The sequence below is a fragment of the Cornus florida genome, unplaced genomic scaffold (assembly GCF_030987335.1).
Source record: "Cornus florida cultivar Cherokee Brave unplaced genomic scaffold, ASM3098733v1 CherokeeBrave_3.0.0_Hap2_Chr11, whole genome shotgun sequence".
In the NCBI taxonomy this organism is placed as follows: domain Eukaryota; kingdom Viridiplantae; phylum Streptophyta; class Magnoliopsida; order Cornales; family Cornaceae; genus Cornus; species Cornus florida.
The window spans coordinates 128,553,429-128,561,466 of record NW_026775581.1 but is presented as its reverse complement, the minus strand read 5'-3'; the positions used below and the strand labels follow the sequence as shown (position 1 = coordinate 128,561,466).

At 35.3% G+C, this 8,038-nt stretch overlaps 1 pseudogene; it reads left to right on the top strand.

Annotated features, from left to right (window-relative positions):
• Positions 1–1,219: 1,219 nt before the first annotated feature.
• On the top strand, positions 1,220–5,500 carry LOC132282115 (beta-amyrin 11-oxidase-like; annotated as a pseudogene).
• The last annotated feature ends 2,538 nt before the right edge of the window (positions 5,501–8,038 follow it).

Sequence of the window (8,038 nt, the reverse complement as noted above, 5' to 3'; positions counted from 1 at the left end):
TTTGAAAGTGAAGAATTCTTCTCAAATTGGATCCATATGGAGAACTTGAATCTTTTGAGAATTTATAATATACACGCTGATGATATAGACCAATATTAAATGAACATGAGTATGTAACTTTTTTAAAACCGATCTACTCTTTCCTTTTTTCTTTTCTTTTTTTTTATTTGGACACCTCACTTCTCAGAACAAAATTTGTCCTGATAGAACCATCACCAAGTGTGACACTCTCTTTTATATGGACAGGGAAAATATAATTTTCAAAAAGCCTCCAAGACAGTTTTTCTATGTCAAATTGTTGTATAGAATTAACGTTTTAAAATTTGAAAATATTTTAATTCAATTTTTTTAATCAAATTTTAATTTTAATATTCTAATTTCATACTATCGCAAATCTCTGGACAAGTTAAGTTAAATTTTAAGAGTGAGGATAATTCAATGAAAAATTATATATTTAAGACTCACCCACAGATGTCAACTTTGTTCGGCGCGTAAGAAGAGACTATGAGAATAGTCAATGGCGGTAGGTGGATCCAGTATAGTTTGTCGTGTTTAATGAATTGGACAATTTTATGTTGTTTAAGTTACAGGGATGAGCTGTAGAGCCACAAAGCATTCTATTCTATTGTTTTTATATTTGCTTATAAAATGTTAATATCTTCTGTAATAATGAAGTTACAAGATTTCATATTAAGTGAGGATTAAATAACTAGGGAAAAGTTACACGTTGGAAGATTGTTTTCTTTTTTAGATTTTTTCGTTTTTACCGTTACGTCAAGAAATTGTAGTTGCTTTACACTTAATAACTATTTATTGATTATTTTCTCTATAAACAGTTAACTATTTATTTTTTATTGTTAACAATAAAGAATAATCTTTTTAGAACTTATAATTTTTATAAAAGGGATGCTAATCACATAGGATCAGGGATGACGAAATCTTTATTCCCGTTGGATCCTACCCTGTTTAGGATAAGGTTGGGGACCCTTTTATGTCAATGGAGATAGAAATATGACAATTTTTTAAACCCAACAGGGATGGAGATAGGGTAAACCCATCCGGCTCGCGCCGTTTATAGTGTAAGTTTACAAAAACACCCTTGGATATATATATATATCTCTATGTTAAAATAAGTATATATATATATTTTTATATATAACAATGGGAACAATTTAAAACTTAGCAAACAGTCTTTTATTTTTTATTCTCTCTCTCAGCAATGGAAGAATCTCTTTTCTTTCTCCAACAAAAGCAAACAATCATTTATTTATTGAATTCGAAACCTACTTCAACTGACCAAGCAACTGCAATTATAACAAAAAATGAGCTAGTTATGGTGGCGTGGCATGGGCATGGGCATGGGCATGGGTGGGCAAAGAGGGGGCAGGGCGGGAACAAGAATGGGGGTATGGAAGTGAAAATTTATGCTGGTATGGTAGCGGGGATTGGGATGAAAAAATTCGCCGGAGATGAGAATAGGGAATGAGATCTCCACCCCACCCCCTGCCATCCCTAGTTGCGATAATGCAATCACAATCAATGATTTTATGGGACTAAAAAAAACACATTTTTGTTTGTGTGTGTATATTGCTAATAATCTTGTATTTTATGCAAAAATTAAGTTTTTTTTTTTTTTTTTAAACCATAAAATCGGATCTTTAGAATTAAAACCGAAGAAAAATTAGCTTATTACTTACCTTAAAAAATTAATTAAAAAACAAAAGAAAAGAAAAAAGAATTAATTTCTTTTTATTCCAATTCCAAGTAGTCAATACCATGCTCCCAAAGGACAATTGTTTATTACAGATAAGGTTCTAAGGTATTTAAAGCATTAGGTGAGGGGTAGTGGGGACTTAGTTGATGGGTATGCACACCTACCCATTTTCAAAATAATTATACATCAATTATTTCCCTTAGCAGCATATATAGTGAAATTTATTCTGTGTGGTTCATGGTGGTTAATAAGCAAGTCATTAATTACTTACTAAAATTATAACGCAATAGTTTAAATGAACAAAAAAATTATAAATTCCGTCACGTGTACCATATCTATAGTAGGTGTTTGACAAGTATGTCAAAGACTAGAAATTCCCCACCACCTCAAAAGAATCAGAATGGGATTAGTTGTTGTGTTACAGTAAATATTTATGAGGGAAGGAGAAGAATTAATAGCTTAGAAAACCAAAATTACTGATAACAATCTATCCTCCCCCAAATGGTGGTTTTAGTAAATTATCAAATATAATATTTGACTTCGGTCGAGTTGGTAATTTTTCTTACATCTCCTTTTCGGAAGCCCAGATATCATCCATGTCCCCGAAATAAAGTGCCTTGAATACGAGAAAAGAAAAGCACCTATACCTTAGGTACGGAAGTGGTCCAATTTTATTTATATGATGTTCCAATCATTATTAATACATAGTAAAGTTGGCCACCTTCATAGGATAGGTCTTCTCAAAAGGACATAGTTTCATTACTCGCTGTTCGGGCTTTGCCTTTCTTGTGCAGCCTGCTTAGTCTATACACTGTTTGGCTCTTTGCCATGCTTGTATTTGTTCTTCACAGTTCTTTTCTTTTCAATATACTCACCCCTTACCCACAAAAATTTTATATATATATATATATATATATATATATATATGTATGTATTTAAAAAATTGGCTATTGAAATTGAACAGATAAATCCTAGAAGAATGAATGTGTAGAGGATCATAAAAGTAGGAAACATACATTTTAGTGGACCTTACATTGAACTCCAAAACAATAACTCTCACTCAATATGCTGCCCAAACTAGGTCATCAACCTAGGTTTTCTGAAAAAAACATTCTTCCCCTCTCAGTATATATTGGGTAATGCGCTTTGTGTTTTCATAGATATGCTATTCACTCTTCTACCTATATAGTCTACGATGAACATGAAGTTGGCCTAAAGTTAGTGTCTGATTCCCCATCAGAAGTCATACTAGTGGGTTCATTTTGAAACAATCTCTACTAAAATCACCTTTCTTCCAGTCTGATGTACTCTTGCTTCCTTTGGTGAAAATAGGTATGGGAACTGGTTTAAAACAAGGATGTTTGGCCAAATCCATATGTTTACTGCAAGTGTTTAGCACGCAAAAAAGGGGTATTCAACAAGGGGTATGTGAAATCAATGGCAGATGTGTTTGGAAAGAAGAGTTTACTATCTGTTCCACAGGATTGTCACAAAAGAATTAGGCGTCTTCTATTCGATCCTTTCTCCATGAATGCTTTATCTTAGTTTGTCAAGAAATTTGACAACATGCTGTGTGAAAGACTGAAAAATTTGGTAATTCTTTGAATATCCTTCAAACAACACTCAAGTCTACAACTCAGATGGTGCATTAATTAATTCATTTTTGTATCCTATAAAAAAGTATAGATAATCAATACAAAGCCAGTTCACTTTTAAACAATTGAACTTTGCTGGTCAAAAGGGTGGAGGAAAGGAATAGATCGTAGCAAAACCATTCTAATTAAATATTTCAAAGACATGAGGAAGTAAGACAATCTGGAGATCAGTTCTTACAAGTTTTTAAGAAGTCAAAGCACTGCTAACCTATCTAAAAATTCTCTTCATGTGCAGCTTACATTTGATGCAATGTGTGACATGCTAATGAGTGTCACAGACCCTTCCTTTCTGGAACAAAACTCAAAGAGACTATGTTGAAGTTTCCGATGGCATGCTATCATTCCCTGTCATGATTCCCGGCACCACTACAGAGGCATCAAAGTAAGATATGAAGTAGCCCCAAGTACATTAAGTAGCAAAGGCCAGGTTCTAAACCAGGTCTAACCCAAAGAAAGGAGGAGAATATAATCAGCCCTTGTTGGGACAGAAATGCACCAGAAATTAAATACTCACTATACGTACTTTGAAAATATATTGAAAAAAGAAGATAAAATTACATTCTAAGAAATAAGCATTTTCTAACATCTTCAAACTTACTACTGATTCATTTCTAATCCAAACAATTAAATCAAGCAGGCACGTAGAAGGGTCATGGAGATCTTTGGAGAGATGATTGCTAGACGAAGAAATGGGAAAGAGTCATCTGAGGACTTATTACAGTCCATGAAAGAGAGAGATTCATTCCCACCAGGAGAAAAGCTCGATGACACTGAGATCAAGGACAACCTACTAACACGGTACTTGAAGGGGAGTCTACCACTGCAGCTGCAATGATTTGGAGTGTCAAGTATCTGAGTGAGAACATAGAAGTTGAAGACAGGCTCAGATAAGAATTCACAGAAGCTTTTCTGCAAAAATACAAATATGGAACTTTCATAAATTCCAACTTCTCTCTCTATGACCAAAAAACTTTTCTATATTCACACAAAACAAACATCTGTTCCATTGGTAATTATTTTTAAAAATGGTTCATAGGGCCACACAAAAGCTTTACGCTGGCCATCAGCTACTTGATGCAAACCTCCGGGAGGAATAACTGTAAAAGACATTGGGAATGATGAAGGCAAAGTTATAGAAAAAATACATTATACAGACATGAAAAAAAAAAAAAAAAAAAGGGTGTCCATCTAGAAAATAGCCAAATACTTCCTATTTTTGCAAAAACTGCAAGGATACAATTAACCATTTAGGCCCTAGTTAACTACCAGATTAGCATATCACACATAGAAAGAGTCCTGAATTGCATTCCAATTTCTCACTATCAGTAAGAAGAACTATCATTCTTGTGAACTTACAGGAAGAGCAATTGTCAATCTCAGAGAAAAGCCAAATGGAGCTCCACTTGCCCTCGAAGATCTTAACAAAATGTCCTATGGATCGAAGGTTAGAAATTGGCTGTGCATATATAGACACTAAATTTTTGATCTTTTGGCCTGTACCTAGTCCAGATGGAATGGTGTTAAATGTTTACTTGCAATTTTCAGGTTGTCAAAGAGACACTGAGAATGTCAAATGTCTTGTTGTGGTTTCCTTATTGCGCACTAATGACTGCACAATTGAGTGAGTCACTGGTCCTCAAAGTTTCTTTCCCATGCTGGAAAAATCCAGCTTATCCAATTAGATTGACGCTTGGAGAGGGTGTGGTGTGGGTTCCCACGCTCGTGATTTTTGGAGGGTGGCACCATTTTGCGTTTGGTGGTGCAGGAAGGGAGCGGAAAAGTAGACATTTTTACTTGGAAAAAAAATATTGGTTAGTCTGTTCATTCTGCCTAAGGCAGTTCTAACTGAGATCAAAGTGTTGAGGAATTTCTTGTGGTGGTTTGGGGTTTTTAATCTCAGAAAAGCTCAACAAGGCTGCAATTCTTAAACATCTTTGGTGCATTTTATCAAACAATAGGAACACCATATGGTGCCAGTGGGTGAGAGTGCAACTAAATCGTAACAGATGCATTTGGAGCATCAACATCTCTCAAGCAAGCTCATGAAATTGGAATTTGGAGAAAGTTGGTAATGGAGATGATACTTACTTTTGGGAAGATAATTGGTTCTGATTCGCAGACTGAGTACTGATGCCATCCAGAGATCAGAGATTCCACTGAGTCACAAACTGTCTAGCGTCATCAGCAACAATGAGTGGAGCTTCCCTGAACTTGCCCTAATTGATTCGCCAAACCATTCATTCAGTTCCTGATTCCGATCAAGGACTCAATCCTCGCTAGGAGAATCATGCTTGATTGGGATTTGCCTGCCACCGCCGGAGCCTCCTCATGTGCCTTTTGAGGCTGCGCTCGACAGGGTAACACCGGATTGCCACAGAACCGTTACCTATGCGGTTCTTTGTATGTTTTTGAATTTTTGGGCTAAGCCAGTAGCAGTCTTGGGTTGTATGGGCTTTAGATTGTATCTGTCTTTGCCTTGGACCATGGTGGTTTGTTAGGCTCTTTTGTCTTGGGCCTGTTCTGTCTTTGGGTTTTTGCCCTATGTACATAATTACATTATTCAATTTATACAACTTTAACTTCCAAAAAAAATTAAAAACAATTTATCTAATGGCTTATCTTTTCCTCATTTTTAATTCTTTCATTTTTCCCCCTTTTTTTTAAAAAAAAAAAAAAAAAAAACTTGAGATAAATCCATATGCACTCAGGAAAAAAAAAATGTACATGGTTAGGAAATGATTTGATTTGGTGGGAGAATTGGAAAGAGAGTAGCATGAGCTAATACGGATAAATTTAAACTAAATTTCTTGCAATTTTAATTTTAATGCATTGATGCATTGCCAACAATGCTCACCCTACACAACAATATCAAATGGTGGTATTAGATTGCGGTGACATGATTTAAAGTTGAGAGCAGGTTCTATCTACGTAAATAACCTTCAGTGTCAAATCACAACGTGTGAATTGCTTATCCTTTCAAAAAAAAAAAAAAAAAAAATCAGTTGGTTGTGTGAGATATTCACTTGACTATTTTGCGTAACCAGGCATTGAAAGTGTAGCCCTTTTTACCTCTAACAACCTGAAACATGGTGACAATTCTAATCCCTCACTGCACATTTCCATCCATCTCTCTCCTCCTTTATGCGTATTATATATATTATATACATAACAGATATTTGGCTCAGTTTATTTATCATTTTTATTTTGTGAATAAAAAAGATCACATAAACAGCAGTTGTATTAGCAATACTATAGCATGGACAAATACAAGAATTTGTCAGTCTATATACTGATATTCATAAACAGATAACTAATTTATATAAATGTATATATTTTTGACGATATTATAACAGACACCTGAACCTATCAACAGACCTAACATTATTCTTGTCAAAAACAGTTGGAGATAGTTCGAAATCACGTAGTCTGGATCAATCACAACAAACCATACGAATAATGTGTCAACTTTAGAGTCGGTTTGGTTCAAAATTGACCTATTGTATGCCCAACCACTCAACCAACTAGTAATCTCTCATTGGTTTGGGCTACATAATTAAGATTTTGGTTGTGGCATTGGAAATCTGAACTCCTAATCCGTAGAACTTGACTTCTGGGTTGCCAAAATGTCTTGGATGGTCCACTACTACATGTTTAAAGTCCTCTTTAATTCAAGTACTGGAGAGAGGTTGGAGAGCTGGCTATACATTAAATGTATTGACCTACCCACAAAGCACCGACAACTAGAGATATTCAATTCACGAGCCTTGCAATTAATTGTTAATATACATTTCAATCTCTCACACAGTCACACACCAGAATCACCTACCCTCATCTCTCACTCTCTCTCTCTCTGCAACTACTAATATACTGTTATTTATCAGTGAAGCAAGTCTTTGATGATGCTTTAAATGACGAAGATGAGAGTCTCGGATGCTCTGATATGTAATTGGAACTATGTGTGGGGTGTAAACACGTTGATGCTCAAGTTGTTAGATCTGGGAGGCTTCTTCAGTAGCAATTTTAGGGTTGGTGGTTTCTCTACACTCTCTCTCTTCTCTCTCTCTGCAACATCTTCTGTGATCATGGTAATGCTGGCTCTTTTGATTGATGCTATGCTGGTTTTTCAACTCCGTCCGTGTCGGGTCAACTCCAAGGTATGCACCGGAGGCATTTGTTGGCATAATGTGCATAGCCACAGTCTCTGCCATGAAGAACTCACACTCATCTAAATACAAGTTATCGTAAATTAATATTGTACACAACTTTAATTTTATGAATAAATGGTTAGGATGAATGTACACATCTATTATGTGCACTATTGTCACCTCCAAAATGGATGGGATTCTTCATCTTTCTCCCCTGATGTGCCTAATTGGGATCACCATATATATATATATTATATGTATGTGTGTATATATGTGTGTATAAAAGATACCGATCGAATTGATTGTTATTGTTGTCACCTGGAATCATTCCCCGGTTGTGTCCGAGCCACACTCCGATCTTGAATATTCAAGATCTAAGAACTGTTTTTTCCCGTCAAACAGTGAGGTTTAATTTTACAAACCTACAAGGATAACAGTGTTAAAGATTGACATTTTTTTTTCCAAGGATCGCCGCACATATAATGTGGGACGTGGTATTTTTCAAAATCTTGTAAACTTTTTAA